This window comes from Suricata suricatta, chromosome 6 (genome assembly GCF_006229205.1).
Source record: "Suricata suricatta isolate VVHF042 chromosome 6, meerkat_22Aug2017_6uvM2_HiC, whole genome shotgun sequence".
Taxonomy (NCBI): Eukaryota; Metazoa; Chordata; class Mammalia; order Carnivora; family Herpestidae; genus Suricata; species Suricata suricatta.
In genome coordinates this window covers 48,957,588-48,977,617 of record NC_043705.1, presented here as the reverse complement: position 1 = coordinate 48,977,617, position 20,030 = coordinate 48,957,588, and the positions used below count along the sequence as shown (strand labels likewise).

The 20,030-nt window shown below is 40.8% G+C and overlaps 1 long non-coding RNA gene across 1 annotated transcript; it reads left to right on the top strand.

The window, feature by feature from the left end:
* Nucleotides 1-2,771: 2,771 nt before the first annotated feature.
* Nucleotides 2,772-17,366, top strand: LOC115294200. Its single transcript, XR_003909763.1, has 2 exons — nt 2,772-2,849; nt 17,281-17,366. It is a non-coding gene; the product is annotated as an uncharacterized LOC115294200 (long non-coding RNA).
* The last annotated feature ends 2,664 nt before the right edge of the window (nt 17,367-20,030 follow it).

Here is a 20,030-nt window from a genome sequence, read left to right as displayed (position 1 = left end):
CCTCTTTCTCTGTGTGCCCCTCCCCTGCTTGTGCTCTGTCTCTCTCTTTCTCAAAAATAAACATTAAAAAAGTTTAAAAAATATATAAAAGTTTATAGTAGACCACTTGAATTTGTAAGGAATTGTGAGTTCTTCAACATATTTGATCTTTGGTAAATTGCTTTATATTGGGCTTGTGTAGTGTAGTCTATGCTTGGTAGGGTTTAAAGTGATGTTCCTGTCTTAGCAACTTGATTTAAATTCAGATTCAGAAACAAAGAAAAATGTTTCAAAATTCTTTCTAACTTTATTAAGTTATCTGCCTTTCCTATGCGTGGGATAGAACCTGATGTGATTTGGCTACAGAAGGGTGTTGAATTTCTTCACTGTGCCTCTCTAGATTAATTCTTTGCCTTTCCCCATACCATTCTCTTAACTTCCAGGCTGTCTTGCTTGGAGTATGTCAAAGGCACCCATGTTCTCTGGCTTTATGCAGGAGATGAAAGGTAGGGAGAGAGGAATGTGAGATATGGGCATTTGTTTCCCTGGTCCCTTCCTGTGAGGTTGCCGTGGGCTGCTGTGCCCCTCAGCAGGTCACTGAAGTCTAGATGGCCCACTCCATACCACTCTCTTTCTTTCTAGGTTCTGGCAAGTTCCTCTTCTCCTTTTCTCTTAGGGAATGGGGACAGCTCCACTCTCACAGTCCTGCATGGCTCCCCTATGCCCACTCACCCCTTTGGAATTAATTCCTCTGTCATAAAACCTTTTCACATTTTCCTAATTTGAGTGTGTCATCTAGTTCTGTTTTGGGGGGACCTTGACTGATACAGAAAGTTTAAAACAAATCTGGGGGGGGGATACCTGAGTGGCTTAGTCGGTTAAGCATCTGACTTTGACTCAGATCATGATCTCATGGTTCATGGGTTTGAGCCCCATGTCAGGCTCTGTGCTGACAGCTTGGAGCCTGGAGCCTGCCTCAGATTCTGTGTCTCCCTCTCCCTCTCTCTTTCTCCCCCACTCATGTTATCTCTCTCTTTCTTTTTCAAAAATAAATAAAAACATTTAAAAAATTAAAAAAAACCCAAACTTGGGGAAAGGTGCTTTCATTGTGTCAGGTTTTATTGGGCCATATGCTGTAATGTTCTTGGGCACTCTAGGAACTGGCCATTTGTAGAAGTTTTGGTTGATCACAGTCAAAGATAGAAGATATTTTAGGAATTTTTAGATCAGAAATCAAGTGAGTTTTTTTTTTTAATAAGAACACCTGTATAACATGAATTTTGTGCCAGAGAACAGATTACTGATATTTTGGTTTCCAAACTGTTAGATAAAAAATTGGAAAATCAGCTCAGATAAGTCAAACAAACTAATGGTTTCCAGAATATGTAAGAAACTCCTACAAATCAATATGAAACAGAATTATAGAAAAATGGACTAACTTACAGATTGGAAATGCATATGAAAAGATGCTGAACCCCACTAGTAATCTGGAAAACGCGAACTAAAGCAAGAAAGCACTTCACATGTAATGGAATGTAAAAAAAAAAAAGTCCTATAATATCCTGTGGGAAGTGGGTTTGAGTATAAGTTGGTACAACCATGTTGGGAATAATTTAGCGCTATTTAGTAAAGTTGAAAACAGCCATACTGTAAGCTCAACAATGCTATTTGTACATACACATTAATCATAGGAAACTTTTTACATATTTACACCAGGAGACATGTATGAAGATGTATATTGCAGTCTCTTTTTTCACAATTTTAAAATTGGGAGGAATCTGGGTGGCTTAGTTGGGTTAAGTGTTCAGCTTCAGCTCAGGTCATGATCTCACGGTTCATGAGTTTGAACTGACAGCTCAGAGCCTGGAGCCTGCTTCGGATTCTGTGTCTCCCTCTCTGTCTGCCCCTCTCCTGCTCATGCTCTGTCTCTCTGTCTCTCAAAAATAAATAAACACCAAAAAAAATTGTAAAATTGGAAGTAAGGTACTGTGAGGCGATGGAAAACATATATTAGTCTCTACCCCTGGTTTCTGGCCTACAGCTTCTAAAACCTTTGTAATTTCCTAAATGATAAGAGTGTTAAGGAACATCTCTTGTTCTAGTATTTGTCTTTGACCCCCAGTTCCTGAAACAGAGTACTAAATCCCTTGGCATTTCCTGGGTGATAGGAATGTCTTTGTTCTAATGAGGCTCCTGCATGGATCCCGGAAGGGAGCTGGTCACCAGAAAGACCAGCCCCTGATTAGAAGCTTGGAGTTTTCAGCCTCACCTGCTATTCTTCTGAGATGGGAAGGGGACTAGAAATAGAGTTAGTAATTAATCATGCTGATGTGAGGAAGCCTCCATAAAAATCCCAATTGTGTGGGGTTTGGGAAGCTTCCAGGTGAGAGAACAGAGCCACAGTGGGCGGGTGACACACCCCAGGTCCACGGGGACAGAAGCCCCTGAGCTCAGGATCCTCCCAGACCTCCCCCATGTATCTCATCTGGCTGTTCATCTGTATCCTTTATCATACTGTTTAACAAACCGGTAAATAGAAGTGTTTCTCTGCATTCCCTGAGCCATTCTAGCAAAGAATCAAATCCGAGGGGGAGAAGGTGTAGTCCAAGTGAGACAGAGGTTTGGGTAATGTGGGAACCATCTGTTTGCAGTTGGCATCTGAAGTCTCATGGGACTGAGTCCTTCCCCTGTGGAATCTGATGCAATCTTCAGGGGGGTAGCATCATAATTGACTTAAATTGTAGCACACCCTTGGGTTCTGGTCCTTTGGAATGTTCTCTCTCAGCCCCCTACCTCATCAGGGTTTGCCTGTTCTTCTCTAGCACAGAATCCCCCCTCAGGAGCTTTTTCCTTATTAGGCAGCCCTCAAAGTGAGTACACAGCAAATGCTTCTTTTAAAAATACCTTCATTTTTGAAATATAGTTGCTATATAATGCCATATTAATTTCAGGTGTACAACATAATGATTCAATGATTCCATATGTTAGTAATCCTCACCACAATAAGTGTGGTCCCCACCTATCACCACACAGTGTTATTTTCATGCTGGTGACTTATTTATATCTGGAAGTTTGCATTTTTTTAAGGAAATATAATTAACATTTATTTATTTATTTATTTAAGTAATTTACTGTCAAATTGGTTTCCATACAACACCCAGTGCTCTTCCCCACAAGTGCCCTCCTCCATCACCACCCCCTCTTTCCCCCCCTCCCCCTTTCCCTTCAACCCTTGGTTCATTTTCAGCATTCAATAGTCTCTCAAGTTTTGCATCCTTCTCTCTCCCCAACTCTCTTTCCCCCTTCCCCCTGGTCCTCCCTGAGGTCTCTCCTGCTCTCCTGTTAGACCTCTGAGTGGAAGTTTGCACTTCTTAATCCCCTTCACCTATTTTGCCCATACCGTCACCAACTTGTTCCCTGTATTTGTGAGTCTTTCTGGTTTGTTTGTTTTATTTTTTTAAATTCCATGTAGAAATGAATCTTATGATATTTGTCTTTCTCATAGCAAATTAATTTTTTTAATGTTTATTATTTTAGGAGAGAGGGAGAGAGAGAATGAGAATGCAGGGGGGCCAGAGAGAGAGAGGGAGAGAGAGAGAGAGAGAGAATCCCAAACAGGCTCTGCTGTCAGTGCAGAGCCTGACTCAGGGCTCAATCCCATGACATGACATGAGCCAAAATCAAGAGTCAGACTCCCAACTGATTGAGCCACCCAGGTGTCCCTCTCATAGAAAATTCTTATAGTGAATTTTTCTCTTTTTCCTTCTTTTCTTTTCTCTTTTCCATCCTCTTTCTAATTGCTCCATAATCCACCAAAATTTTTATCAAACACTGATGTCCTGATTCAATGAATATTTCTTCCACTGCTCAAAGAGAAAGTGCAATTCTCTAATTCACATTTGAAATCTCACCTTCCTTTTCTTCTGCTGCCTTAAGGCCTCCCATTCGGCCATCCCTCTGCCCCCCGTCCCAGCCTATCATTTCTAGGGACATATCCCCACTGTGCTTTCTGGATTTTATTTTATTTTATTTTCTTTCTTTCTTTTTTTACATTTGTTTATTTTTGAGAGACAGAGCATGAACAGGGGAGGGGCAGAGAGAGAAAGAGACACAGAATCTGAAGCAGGCTCCAGGCTCTGAGCTAGTGGTCAGCACAGAGCCCGATGAGGGGCTTGAACCCACAAACTGTGAGATCATGACCTAAGCCGAAGCCGAATGCTCAACCGACTGAGCCACCCAGGCACCCCTGCATTTTCAGGTAGAGTCGGCAATTTGTTAAAATCTCTTAGATTTGACTGGCTGCTTCAGTTCTAAGATTGAGGGGCCTAAAATGGTTTATTCAAGAACAAAAGGTTTTGGAAGTCAGGGACACGGAGAGTCTCTGCAAGCTGCTGTTCACAGCATGTGGGTGACACTCCGGAGCTCATGGAAGTGAGGAAGGAAGAGAGAGGGACTTGTACCAGTGCGATGGTCTTAAGAGCTGTGCTCCTTATCGCACTGGCACACTCTCCTCCAGTTGGCCTTTTCTGAAGAAGGATTTCACAACATTTGCCACCTTGTAACTCAACACATGTGTTATTTCCTGTCAGTTTAACTTCTCTAAACTTTTGTTTAACAATAACCAGAAATTCTCAGAAATAGGAGGATGCTGCAACCCTGATCTTCCACACACTGTCCTCTCATCTCCCTGGAGTTCCTGAAGCAATACAAATGGTAGGTCTTAGCAGAGGTCAGAAGTCAGGACAGGGCAGGGCCCTCCCTACATGGCCCCGCTGAGCAGGACCCTTCCATTCTTTCTCCTGCCGGCCCTCATGAGTCTATCGTTTGATACCAATAGTGCATCTCTCTTTGTAAGTGACACATCCTGATTTTTTCCCCAACGGGCTATATTTTAAACACAGTGGCAGCTAAAAAAAAAATTTCCTGACTGTGACAACTGCTGGGTCTCCAAGCCAAGGAAAGAGAGGTGGTGTCCTTGGACATCTCCTGCCTCCGGGTTGGACTGGATCTCTGTGCAAAAAGATGTATTATTTTCTCTTTTGGATTTGGAACTCATTCCCTTGAGATAAGCAAGAAGCAATCCTTACTAGGTTGCCAACTTCACGATTCTGCATGATTTCTTGTAAATGACAACTTTGTTTATTAATGGAATCATGTATTTGATAGTGAAAATCCTCATTTTGTCCAACTTTCTGATTTGGCAGATGAGGAGGGTGGCCCAGAGGCATTAAGAGATTTCCCCAATAACAGTAATATCAATTTTATATTACGTAGCTCAAAAGCACTATTGCTGGCATTTTATAGAAGAGGAAAGGGGTGGTCAGGGCAATGAGGTTGACTGGCCTAGGGCAGCACCGAGTAGGTAACAGAGGCTGGACCTGCAACCGGGTCTCCTGATTCTCACTGTGGTGCTCTTTGACAGATGTCATGGCCTCTGGGCACAGGAGGGGACTTTGGAAATAGCTAGGTCTGCCGCCTAGAGGCTCCACTTTACTTTTCGGTGTATACTTGGTGATCCAGAATAATACTAAAAGTGCACATCCAGTTAAAAAAATAAATTGTATTTATTCTTCATTGGTGGAGAACATGGTATGAAATTCAAAGGGCACAATTGGGCAGACAGTGAATAAAAGTCTCCTTCATGCTCCTGTCCTGCATCTGGTTTCCCTCCCCAACCTCTTGTGTGTCCTCTGGTGTGTCTTTTCAGATATATGTTATGCTTAAATAAGCAAACACATGCATATGTATATACGCATATATACATATACATGCATACACTTTTGGGGGGAGAGAGAGCACAAGTGTGTGTGGGGCAGAGAGAGAGGTAGAGAGAGAATCCCACAAGGGGCAGAAAGGGGGAGGGGAGAGGGAGAAAAAGAGAGAGAGAGAGAAGCAAGACTCATGTTTTACCCAAAGCAGGGCTCTAGCTCATCCAATGTGGTACTCGAACTCACAAACCATGAGATCATGACCTGAGTCAAAGTCAAATGATTAACCGACTGAGCTACCCAGGTGCCCCCATATGTATACATTTTCAAAAGATTTTTAAAAATGTTATTTTATTTAGTTTATTTTTATTTTTTTATTTTAAATAGTTTATTACCAAGTTGGTGGGTCTTCCCCACAAGTGGCCCCTCCACGACAATCACCTCCTTCCCCTTCCCTTCTTCCTCCTCAGCCCTCAGTTTGTGCTCAGCATTCAAAAGTCTCTCATGATTTGCCTCACTCCCTCTCCTCAGCCCTTTCCCCCCCTTTCCTATTCCCATGGTCCCCTATTAGGTTTTTCCTGTTAGACCTATGAGTGCAAACATATAGTATCTGTCCTTCTCTGCCTGACTTTTTTCGCTTAGCATGACTCTCTCCAGGTCCATCCATTTTGCTACAAATGGCCATATTTCATTCTTTCTCATTGCCATGTAGTATTCCATTGTATATATAAACCACATCTTCTTGATCCATTCATCAGGTGATGGACATTTAGGCTCTTTCCATGATTTGGCTGTTGTTGACAGTGCTGCTATGAACATTGGGGTACATGTGCCCCTATGCATCAGCACTTCTGTATCCTGTGGGTAAATCCCTAGCAGAGCTATTGCTGGGTCATAAGGGAGTTCTATGGATAGTTTTTTGAGGAACCTCCACACTGTTTTCCAGAGAGACTGCACCAGTTTACATTCCCACCAACAGTGTGGGAGGGTGCCCATCTCTCCACATCCTTGCCAGCATCCATAGTCTCTTGATTTGTTCATAAAATGTTATTTTAGAGAGAGCGAGAGAGCGAGAGCGAGCAAGAGAGAGAGAGAGGATCCAACGCAGGCTCTGTGCTGATAGCAGAGAGCCTGACGTGAGGCTGGAACTCAAACCCTGAGATCATAACCTGAGCCGAAGTCAGACACTCAGTTGACTGAGCCACCCAGGCGCCCCACACATATACATTTTAAATAAAAAATTGAAGCATACTGTACCCTGTTCTCCACCTTGCATTAAAAAAATTGATACATTTTTGGTATCATCCCCATCAGTACACATAGAGCTGCCGCCTTCTTACTGGCTGCAAGTATTCCACCGAAAGGATGTAGTATAATTGACTCGTCCAGGCCTCTCTTGGTGGTCATCAAAGTGGTTTCCATTCTTAGGCTGTTGCTATGAAGAATACAATATACATATTTTTGTATCTACGTGTTAGAATACCTAGCAGAGATTGGCAATCTGTAGGCTCTGGGCCAATTTCAAGCTGCCATTTGTTTTTGTAGTTTTATTGGCACACAGACATGTCTGTTTACATTATTGCCTGTGACTGCTTTCATGCTACAACAGCTGGAGTGAGTAGTTGCAACAGAAATACATGGCCTGGAAGCCCAAAATATTTACTACCTGGAAGTAAATATTTTAAGGAATATTTAAGGAAAAGATGTGATGGACTCTGATCTATAAGATAAGTTCCAGTCAGTGAAATTGTTGAATCAGGGGTTTTACGTTTCACACTGGATAGTTTACAGCCTGGTTCTCTTCATGGAGGTTGTACTTGTTTATTTTCCCACGGGCAGCGTGTTTTCCCAAGTTCACATTAACGTAGTTCATCGGACATTTCCACCTTTGCCAGTCTGATAGGTAGAAAAAAATATTTCTCTGGATTTGTTTTGCATTTACCTGATTTTGAGTGAGATTGAGCACTTTTTTTCTGGTTGGGGAGGGGCGGAAACCTGTGAGGGAAAGAGAAACAAATGTGCGGTAGATTATCCGTCTCAATTCTATGATGTAACTGAACTCACGCCACTAAACAAATCCAGCAGAGACCCTACCACCACTGCCAGCATGGGGGTCTCCAGATCCCCCACCCAGTACCTCTCTTCCTTCCTGGCCAGAAAATGGCTTCCAAGCAGCACTTGCTTCCTTGTGCGCTCTGCTGTTGGTTTAATCACCGTGCACACAGTGAGCAGCTGCTAGGTGAGAAGAGTTCTGGTTTTAGTCTTGGGGAAGTGGAACAGAGACTCTGGGAAATTGCTGCATAGAGAAAGGCTCTTCAGAAGGCGCAGTTTAACCTCCTGTAAAAGCCCAGACAAGTGTCACAGGGGTGGGTTGTGGGAGTTGTAAGGATGGAGTAGAGGTGGTGGGGATGGGGGGAATGGGGGGTGGGGGATGGGAGGACCAAATCCACCTTCCTTGGGGATGCAGCGAAGAACTGCTTCTTGTCCCCTTGTGGGTTTAGACTGTGCTGTCCTTAAGAATGGGTGTTTGCTGTGAGGCGTCCTGTGTGAGACAGCAAGGGGCCTGGGAGTTCCTACCAGACTCAAGAGACATCTGCTTCCCTCACAGAGGGGAGGAAGGTTTCGAGGCCTAGAGATTTGAGGGCCTGTGTTTGTAGCTCCTACATTTCCTGCTGTTTAGAATGGAGAAGGGTCCATGATTGGGTGTGAGGATGTTCTGGCTGTGGGGACTGGGAGATGCAAGAGCCAGCTGAATCTTTATAGCTTGTCAAATTTAAGGGTAAATTGCTCTGAGAATAAAGCTTTATTCCAAAAAAGATAGCAAAGGACTAAAGTTTTATAGCTAATGAAGTTGAAGAAAGGCTCCTCAGCAACTAACTAGATACTTAAAATATGGCAAGGCAGTAATCACATCTAAATGTGTAAAAATTAAATTCTTTAAGTTCCTAGAGAGAAACTTTTGGAAATGATTGTGCTGGAAATGTGCTAAATTAATTATGGTAAATCCATTTAATGGAATAGTATGTGGCTGTGAAAAGAATGTGGCAGATCCATATGGACAGAGATAGAACCCTTTCCAAGGAATCAATAAATGGAAATGTCAAGGTAAGGGAAAGTAAGTATGAGTCTGGCATGAGGATTTCTAGAAGTAAGGAGTGAGACAGGGATTCTTGTGCATTTAGGAGGGGCTGTGGGAGCGGGGGAATGGACAGGAGAGGGGGAAAAAGCTAAGCAAGGAGATGGTCCCAGTGTACATCAGCTGTAGCTGGATCCAGCCGGAAGCCCAGGAGTGTGAATTGCACCACCGAGTCGTCCAGACTTTTACCCCTGTGTTGGCTGTGGTGTGTCATGGGCTGGAGGGTGGGTAGGGGATTCCCTTCAGAAGAGGGCAATTGCGAGCCATTAATAGCCATTACTCACAGCAGCTAGGCAATGGGTGTGCTGGCTGTACAGGAAATCTAGGCAGAGCCCCAGCAGAACCTGCTGCAGAAGACATGCTGCCATTTGTGGGAAAGGAGAGAGATGCATAAATATGCTTGCACACATGGGAACTCAGAGCAGAGGCTCTTATTCTGGAGTCCACGGAACCCTAAGTGCTTTGGAGGTAGAACCATATTTCAATATAATTGGTTTCTTTTTAATTTTCTGTGTTTTGTTTTACATATTTTCAAACATTATTCTCAGGGGCATTCATAGGGTTTATCAGACAGCTAACGAGTGCATGGTGTGCGCACAAAAATCAAGACATACAAGAAGGTAGTAATAGTGCTCGCTTTGGTGTGTGTAGCAAAGGTGGGTACTTAGGGGCCTGGGGGTCAGGAGTGGGAGAGAAACTTCCTATTCTTCTTCTTCCTCCATTAAAAAATTAATTATTTTAATTAATTAATTATTTAATTAACATTCAAGTTAGCATATAGTGCAACGATGATTTCAGGAGTAGATTCCTTAATGCCCCTTACCCATTTAGCCCATCCCCCCCCAACCCCTCCAGAAACCCTCTGTTTGTTCTCTATATTTGAGTCTCTTATGTTTTGTCCTCCTCCCTGTTTTTATATTATTTTTGTTTCCCTTCCCTTATGTTCATCTGTTTTGTATCTTAAAGTCTTCATATGAGTGAAATCATATGATACTTGTCTTTCTCTGACGGACTAATTTTGCTTAGCATAATACTCTCCAGTTCCATCCATATAGTTGCAAATGGGAAGATTTCATTCTTTTTGATTGCTGAGAAATACTCCATGTGTGTATATATATATATGAATTTCTCCATCCATGTTCATCAAGGATTGGTCTATAGTTGTCATTTTTTAGTGGGATCTTTGTCTGGTTTTGGAATCAAGGTAATGTTGGTTTCATAGACTGAGTTTGGAAGTTTTCCTTCCATTTCTATTTTTTTGAACAGCTTCAGTATAGGTGTTAACTCTTCCTTAAATGTTTGGTGGAATCCCCCTGGAAAGCCATCTGGTCCTCGACTCTTGTTTTCTGGGAGATTTTTGATTACTAATTGTATTTCTTCACTGGTAATGGGTCTGTTCAAATTTTCTATTTCTTCCTGTTTCAGTTTTGGTAGTTTATATGTTTCTAGGAATTTGTCCATTTATTCCAGATTGCCCACTTATTGGCTTATAATTGCTCATAATATTCTCTTATTATTTTTTGTATTTCTGCTGTGTGGTTGTGATTTTTCTTCTTTCATTCTTGATTTTATTTATTTGGGTCCTTTCTCTTTTCTTTTAGATCAAACTGGCGAGGGGTTTATCAATTTTGTTAATTCTTTCAAAGAACCAGCTCCTGGTTTCATTGGTCTGTTCTACTGTGGTTGGTTTTTTTATTTTTTATTTTTTATTTTTTTGGTTTCAATAGCATTGATTTCTGCTCTAATCTTTATTATTTCCTGTCTTCTGTGAGTTTGGGGTTTTATTTGCTGTTCTCTTTCCAGCTATTTGAGGTGTAATATTAGTTGTGTATCTGAGCCCTTTCTTCCTTCTTTAGCAGGGCCTGGATTGTTATATACTTCCCTCTTATGACCACCTTTGCTGTGTCCCAGAGGTTTTGGGCTGTGGTGTTATCATTTTTATTGGCTTCTATGTACTTTTTAATTTCCTTTTTAACTTCTCAGTTAGCCCATTCATTCTTTAGTAGGATGCGCTTTAGTCTACAAGTATTGGTTATCTTTCCAAGTATTTTCTTGTGGTTGATTTTGAGTTTCATAGTGTTACGGTCTGAAACTATGCAAGGTATGATCTTTCTTGATCTTTTTGTCCTTGTTGAGGAATGAGTTGTGTCCTAGTATGTGATCTATTCTGGAGAATGTTCCATGTGCCCTGGAGAAGAATGTGTATTCTGCTGCTTTAGAATGAAATGTTCTAAATATATCTGTTAAGTCCATCTGGGCCAGTGAGTCATTCAAAGCCACTGTTTCTTTGTTGATTTTCTGTTTAGATGAACTGTCCATTACTTTACGTGGGGTGTTGAAGTGCCCTGCTATTATGGTATTATTATCAACAAGTTTCTTTATGTTTGTGATTAACTGATTTATGTATTTGGGTGCCTTCACGTTTGAAGCATAAATGTTTACAATTGTTAGATCTTCTTGATGGATAGACCCCTTAATTATGATATAATACCCTTCTTCATGTCTTGTTTCAGTCCTTATTTTAAAATTTAGATTGTCTGATAAGTATGGCTACTCTGACTTTCTTTTGGTGACCATTAGCATGACAGATGGTTCTCCAACCTTTTACTTTCAATCTGAAGGTGTTGTTAGGTCTAAGATGGGTCTTTTGTAAACAGAATATAGATGGCTCTTGTTTTCTTATCTATTCTGTTACCCTATGCCTTTTGATTGGAATGTTTAGTTCATTGACATTTAGAGTGAGTACTGAAAGATATGAATTTATTGCCATTGTGTTTCTTGTAGAGTTGGAGTTTCTGATGCTGTTTTCTGGTCCTTTCTAATCTTCGTTGCCTTTGGTCTTTTTAAAAATTTTTTATGTTTTAATCTTTTCTCCCCTCAGTGAGTCCCCTTTAAAATTTCTTGGAGGGCTGGTTTAGTAGTCCTGAACTCCTTTAATTTTTGTTTGTCAGGAAACCTTTAATCTCTCCTTCTATTTTGAATGACAGCCTTGCTGGATAAAGAATACTTGGCTGCATATTTTTCTGATTCAGCACATTGAATATAACCTGCCACTCCTTTCTGGCAGCCAAGATTCTTTGGACAGGTCTGCTACAAACCTGATCTGTCTTCCCTTGTTGGTCAAGGACTTTTTTCCTGCTGTTTTCATGATTCTTTCCTTGTCTGAGGATTTTGTGAATTTGACTATGATATGCCTTATTGATGGTCGATTTTTGTTGAATCTAATGGGCGTTCTCTGTGCTTCCTGGATTTTGATGTCTGTTTCTTTAAGAATGTTTTCTGCTATGATTTTCTCATATTGACCTCCTAGCCCTTTTTCTCTCTTTTCATCTTATGGGAGCCCCTATGATTCTGCTGTTATTCCTTTTTAATAAGTTCCTGAGTTCTCTAATTCTTATTTCATGCTCTTTTGCCTTAGTTTCCATCTTTTTTCCTGCTTCATTGTTCTCCATAAGTTTGTCCTCTTTATTGATGATTTGCTGCTCTACCTCATCCATCCTTGTCCCTGTGGCATCTATAAGAGATATATAGTTATAGCATTTTTTATTTCATCCTGACTAGCTTTTACTTTTTTTATTTATCTCCACAGAAAGGGATTCTAATCTATTTTCAACCCCAGCTAGTATTTTTATTATTGTGACTCTAAATTCTGGTTTAGACATCTTGCTTGTATGAGTGTTGATTAAGTCCCTGGCTGTTTTTTCTTCCTGTTCTTTCTTTGGGGGTGAATTCCTTCAGCTTGTCATTTTGAAGGAAGAAAAGGAATTAATAATGTAAAAAAATTAAAAAATTAGAAACAACACAAAAAATCAAATAAATGATGCTATATCCTAGGTGTGTTTTGGTTTGATTGTTGGAAAAACTTGGTAGATTAGAGAAGAAAGGGAAAGATAAGAAAGAAAAAAAAAGGAAAAAAGAAGAAAAAAGGAAAACATTTGAAAATTTGCAAACATGGATACAATAAAATAGAATAAAATGAACTAATGGAAGTAAAATAGAATTAAAAAATTTACAAAAAAGTAAAAAACATAGTAGAAAAAATTGGAGAAAAAAATATTTTTAATATTTTATTGTCAAATTGTTTTCCATACAACACCCAGTGATCTTCCCCATAAGTGCCCTCCACCATCACCACCACTTCTTTTCCCCCCTCCCCCTTCCCCCTCAACTCTCAGTTCATTTTCAGCATTCAATAGTCTCTCAAGTTTTGCATCCCTCTCTCTCCCCAACTCTCTCTCCCTCCTCCGCTCCCCCTGGTTCTCCATTAGGTCTCTCCTGTTTTCCTGTTAGACCTATGAGTGCAAACATATGGTTTCTGTCTTTCTCTGCCTGGCTTACTTCACTCAGCATGACACCCTCAAGGTGAAGAAAAATATTTTTAATAAAAATGGAAAATAAAAATATTTTTTTTCTGTATTCAAGAATAAGAAAAGATAAAGAAAAAAATTGAATAGATGGACCACCAAAAAGAATGAAATGCAAGTGAAATTACATCCAGTTTCCCCTAGAGGTCAAACTGTGAAGCACTTTGTACTCCATAAACTAAGCAGGAAGAGAGACTTGTATTCCTGAAGAGTGAGGTTGGCCCATTTGGGTGGGGCTTAGTGTAATGGCTCTGTTCTCCACCAGATGGCGCTGCTTAGCTTACTGGGGTGGATTGCTGCTGCACCTGTAGAAGTGTATGAGCATGTGTGGGAGGGATGAAAAAGACCCCACTCAGCTACCCAGTCTCTAGTCTCAGACCTCTGTGCTGTCTCCAAATGCCAATCAAGCATCACACCTTTTTATCTGGCTTCCATCCACCTCCTGCTTCTACACTGTTCGTGACCAAGCTCTCAGGCTCCCAGGCAGCACCCCTCTCCTGAGTTTTCTCTCAAATGGGGCTGTGCTTCCCAACTCCTACTTCTCAGGGACTGTGGCTCTGACTCGTTCTGACTCTCTGGGGGAGGGTCTTGCTGAGCAGTAGCTGGCCTGCAGGAGCATTCAGGGGACCGTGCTGCTGCTGATGCCTGGAGACTGCTGTTGGGTGCCAGCTGCCCCAGAAAAATGTCACATGATCATGTAGCAGCAGCGATTCAGGGAGTATGGCAAATCACAGCACACATCTGGCACTAGGCTTCACCCGTAACGTCTTCCTTCCAGTACCAGTGGATATGGCCATTCTCCAGGGTCCACTGGGACCTTTGCTCATGAGGAGGCTGCACAGCCTCTACAAAATGTCCTCCTAGCAGGGGGACCACCTCTTCCCATGTGGCCTGTGGACCCCTCGGACCTTGCTCTCTGCTCCCAGGGATTCTCCCTTTCCACTAGAGCACTGCCAGCTATCAAGCTGAGGAGTTTCACTCTGTGGTCCCCCTGTTTATAGAGTCTTAATGGCATTTAAACCCTCTCCTTTCTTCTTTCTCCCTTTTTTGTTCAGTCCCTTGTGGCTGTTTCCATTCTTCCTTTTTCTCTACAGTTGCTTTCAGGCAGAGTGCTTTTCCTGTACTCTCTTCCTGTCTCCATTCTCTTTCCACAAGCAAAAACAGCTCCCTGCCCTCCATGGCTTCTCTCTGCCCCAGATCACCTCTCCATGTTGTGTACCTATTGAGTTCTGTAGATTGTTGTGTTAATCCTCAAATCAGTTTTCTAAGTGTACAAGGTGGTTTAGTGTTGATCTGAGCTGCATTTCAGGATGAGAGCTGCAAAAAAGCTTCCACGCTCTTCCTCCATTTTGGCCCTTCCTTCTCCAGTTTTTTTAAATGTTTATTTATTTTTGTGTGTGTGAGAGAGAGAGAGAGAGACAGACAGACAGACAAAGAGACAGAGAGACAGAGCATGAGCAGGGGAGGGGCAGAGAGAAAGGGAGACCTAGAACCTGAAGTAGGATCCAGGCTCTGAGCCATCAGCACAGAGCCTAAGGTGGGGCCCGAACCCATGAGTTGTGGGATCATGACCTGAGCCAAAGTCAGACACTTAACTGACTGAGCCACAAGACGCCCCCTCTTTTTCTTCTTCTTCTTCTTTTTAAGTTTATTTATTTATTTTGAGTGAGAGAGAAAGCATGAGTTGTAAAGGGTCATCAAGGGAGGAGAGAGAGAGAATCCCAAGCAGACTCTGGCCTGCAGTGCAGAGTCCCACGTGGAGCTTGAACTCAGGAGCTGTGAGATCATGACCTGAGTCAAAGTTAGATGCTCAACAGCCTGAGCCACCCAGGTGCCTTGAGACTTCCTGTTTTTTGTATGCTTTTTTGTAATATCGGAATTTCTGCTCTGTGCATTAACTGTATTTTAAAAAGATAAGAGAAAAAAGAAAGGAACTATATTTTAAAAAGTTATCTATTTCTCCAAAGATCCAGGGAGGAAGAAGGAGGAAGAGCAGTTTTGAGGGGGGAAAAGAATCCCTCAAATGAACCTGATTTTTCCTGGGTTTTCTTTTCACTCCTTTTTTTCTGGTTTGCTTTTTCTGTTCTCAACCACTTCTCTGTTTGTGTGCTTTCCTCTTCAAAAAGTACTGTTTGTCTCTTTAATGGATGTATTCAATTTTGAAGCTGTTTTTGCACACTTGGATAGAACCCTGCATAATTAACTTTTACTAATTTTTGCCTAACTCCTAATCAATGATAAGTGTAATGTCATTTCTTAGCATATATATCTATACCTGCCAAATAGACTACTTTAGTCTGCATGATTTTTCTGGTTCAAAAACATGCCTTTAGATGGAGAAAATATTTCTGTGATGAGAATAAATTTTAGGGGTTGCTTCATGCTCTAGATTGAAGTTTTCAATCAGAACACATTTGAGGACATTAGATGTCTCCTTTATTCACAATATACTTCCAAAGAGTCAAGATTTACTAAATTCTACCTCTCAGGATTTTAAAATGAATGTTCACTCTCCACCACTTTTGTTGCCAAGGGAGCTCACATCTGCCCTGAAAAACCTTCCCGTGGAGCGATGTCAGCAGAGATAAATGAATGAGAGTACATGCGGTTCTGTAATAACAGTGCAATTTGGCTAAAGGGTGACATCATTTTTTCACTGTTGTATTTGCCATTCTGAGTAGCAGTGAGTCCAGCTGAGCTGGAGAATGAATTACAGGAAGAATACACTGGCAAGGTGGGATGAAACGTACAAAATGGAACGGGAAATTAAATTGAAAAAGAAAGTAGTTTTGCATATATCCAGTCCACAATATATTTTTTCTTATGTATGGTTTTGATTTAGTTACCACATCATAATTTGCTATCATTCTGGATTATGTGGAAAGATGCAAAGCCTCTTTCCTAATGGCTGTTTTGCTATATATATACATGGGTCCCACCAGAGTATAAATAGGGACGTTGGAATTGATTTTAGTCTTTAAAGGGCACATTTAAATGCTGGCAGATAAAATGCCTTTATCAGTTCAATCCACTCACTGTGATTCCACATGCCTCACTAGTAACACTTGAGGGAGGGTTTGTGGGGCTTTATTTGGATGCCGAGAGAAGAATGTCACCATCCTTCACGCTGATGAACCCTGGACACGGTTTGTGTCTGTGGAGAGCAGTATGTGACTCTGTATTGGTCCTTTGAGGGCTGGATCAGTATTAACTCATTGCTTTTTTTTTTTTTTCATTTTAAGTAACAGCTTTATTGAGATAGGATTACACATACCCAAATACTGCTTTTGTTTGCTGTTTTTTGTTTTTTTTTTGTATTTCTTTCCTGTGATGTTCACAGGCATCAGATAAATTTCTGCAAAGGCATTGATTGTGGTTATGAAGAATGAATATTGCAGATGGATCAAATCAAAGAATCAAATTTCAAAGGTGGATTAAGGAATCATGAAAAGGAAGGAGGAACAGAAATGAAGGAAAAATAATTCTAGAAGTAAAATGAGCAGTTAATTATTGAATAGAAAATCTGCCGTTTGAATAAGGACCAAAGAGCTTTCATTGTTGGCTCCCCACATGGCTGTGTCTTTTTTGAGTAGCAAGTCCCAAGATCAAGAAACCAGAAGGAACTTGGGCTGTAATTAGTAGTGATGAAAATGCACCAAACATCAACAATGAAACTCCCAGGCAATTTCATTTCCAAAGCATGCTCCCATGTACCACAGGTAAAATTTTTTTCACGAACAGCATTATTAACATAGGATTTTATTTGCAGAAGATATTTTTGTGACCTAAAGAAAAGGTGTCTCACTGAAACAGAACTTTACTGATCTGGTTTCAAAGAATTCTAGGATATGAAAAATTCTGTGGAACACAGGGTATCAGAAGTCCCTGAATACACAGCAGGCACATCTGGTAATACAAACGTTCCTTTGTTCTAGCATTATGTCTTATGCTTTAAAGTGTTAGTACACAGGGAACAAGGAGAAACAGAAAAGAGGAAGTAGGAAAATACTTTATATTTGAATAGGCTTTATGCTTTCCAAATTACTCAGACGCCACCAAAGCCTAGTAGCAAGTATTATCCTCAATTTCACAGATGATGAACATGCTTCTAAGAAAGACGTGTTACAAGAGACAGAAAATCCAACTCAAATTGGCCTAAGCAATAAAAGGTACATCTTTCTCTGTCTCTGTGTGTGTGTGTGTGTGTGTGTGTGTGTGTGTGTGTGTGTTTTGGGTCACAGAATTAAAAGTCTAGAGTAATAACTAGCTTTCAGTGTGCTATGAAAGAGGTGTTCAGTTAATGCCATCAGGGTCCAATTTTTTCTAGCCAGTTCCCAGTTCTGTTTTCCTAATATATGGTTTTCTTCTAAGACAGGCTTTCCTCCTGAGGTGGCATGATGGTTGTGATTAGCTCTAAAAAAAAGTACCTCTTTTCATGGTCCCCCCAAAAGTTAGTGATTGTGTCTCATTGGCTGTGGTTGGATCACATGTTCATCCCTGAATTTATCACTGCGGCCAGAAGGATGTAGTCCTCTGATGAGTTAGGCCAGAGACAGTAACTGCTGTAGCAAATGCATAGAATGGGGTCAGGATGGCTTTCCACGGGAGAAGAGAGGCATTCCTCAGTTTTATGGAGATATAACTGATAAATAACATTGTGTAAGTTAAAATTACCTAATTTTGCATCTCTAGTGTAGGCTGATTGAATGTTCCACTGATGTTGACGTGATTTTTTTTGCAACTGGATTCTAAACTTTTTGAGGGTAATCGTTATATTTTGATAGTTTTGTGCCTTTGTGCACAGTGTTTAGCATGCTTATTTGTCTTTAATCAAAATTCAGGAGATTCAGTTATTGAAATAGTTTTCTTGGTGAGATTATTAAATTAACTTGTATAGTGTTTTGGGAGCAGCTGGATACTGATTCCTTATTTATTGTGGTAAAAGAGGGGAAAGGAGGGTGGAGCATCCATTTTTATAAAGCTTTCTAGGTGCTTCTCTTCAGAGCATTTAAAACTTTCACTCAAGGTTTCAGCTTATGAATATCAGAGAGTAAGTAGGCTGACGGATGTTAAACTCTTCATTGTATCACAGACAGCCAAGGAAGTGATGTTGAAGTCAAGGCCCATTAAAAATCTCTTGGAAGAGAAGGTAAACAACTATAAAAATAAAAAAACAACCCAAAATTAACACGAATTAAAACGGAAAAGAAAGACTTTGGTTAAATTGTTGTGTTTCAGTAGCCTATTGCTACATAACAAATTGTTCCAAAAATGGAGTGGCTTAAAACAACAATCATTTGTTATTTCTCATTATATGAGTTGCCTGGGCTAAGCTGGCTGGTTTCTTAGCGGCACCTGGGTGTAACGGCAGTCACTCATGGAGCTGCGTTCAGCTGCGAGCTCGCTGGGGCCTGGAACACCTGATAAGGCCTCTTACTGTTGAAAGTTTGTCTTCTTGTGACATCTCATCAGCCGGTAGTCCAGCTCTCAATTCTTTATAGTATGATGGCTGGCTTCCCAGAGGAGGAAGCAGAAGCTGCCAGCTCTCTCAGATGGCTCAGAAGTGACAGGACATCGCTGCTGCTACATCTATGGGACAAGACAAGTGACAGGGCCAGTCCAGATTCTGAAGTGAGGGAAGGAAAGTAGACTCTGTATCTCAATGTTAGGAGTGTGCAGAGGGAGGAATTGTTGGTGGCCATGTTCGGGTACTTTCTGCCATATGTATATATGGCACATATAGTAAGAAGTGGCTATACCTTTGGGCCATTTACACTCAAGCCTAAAAAAAACTATAGATCCATGCAATGGAATACCATTTAGCAATGAAGAAGTATGAAATACTGAGACATGCTACAGCATGGATGTACTCAAAACATAATGCTAAATGAAAGAAGCCAGACATAAAAGACCATGTATGATTCCATTTGTATGAAATGTCCAGAAAAGGCAACTATAAGGAAACAAAAGTAGATTAGTGGGTTCCTGGAGGTAGAAATGGGAGTTAATTGTAAATGGCCATGAGAAATCTTACTGGGATGGTCAAAATGCTCCAAAACTAGATAATGGTTATGGTTACACGATTCAGTAAATTTACTAAAAATCATTGAATTGTACACTTAGGAGGAGTGAATCTCATCATGTATAAATTATATTTCAATGAAATTGTTAAGAAAATACAGAATGGTGGTCTTTAATTCCAGAGACATGTTCCCGGAGAGCTTTACATAATTAAAATCTTCATAAGTGAAGGCTAATTTTCCCATAGGAATAAGTGTAAAGTAGAGGGGATGTATTCTCAAAGTGTAAAACCCCACACCTGTTTTGGCCTCTTTTTTCTTGAAGTGCTTTTGTTTTCTTAGCCTTACATCTTTCACATAATACTTTTTCCTAACTTAACAATAGGGTAATCTGAGGTTGGTATCTGGAGTTCCTCTGTAGCTTTTTGGACTAGACTAACTTCCAGTCCAAAGCGACGGATTTTCTGGTGAGTTTTTCAGTAATTGGGACTTCACTTAAGTAAACACTTGCTTGACAGTGTTAAAGACTATTCAAAAGATTTTAATTCTTTTTTTTTTAAATGTTTGTTTTTGAGAGAGAGAGACAGAATGTGTGATTGGGGGAGGAGTGGAGAGAGATGGGGACAGAGGATCTGAAGTGGGTTCTGCACCGACAGCAGAGAGCCTGATGAGGGGCTTGAACTTAGGAACTGAACCATGAGAGGCTTAGCTGACTGAGCCACCCAGGTGTCCCAGAAGATTTTATTTTTTTAAAAAAGTTTTTAATGCTTTTTATTTATTTTTGAGAGACAGAGACAGCATGAGCAGGGAAGGGTCAGAGAGA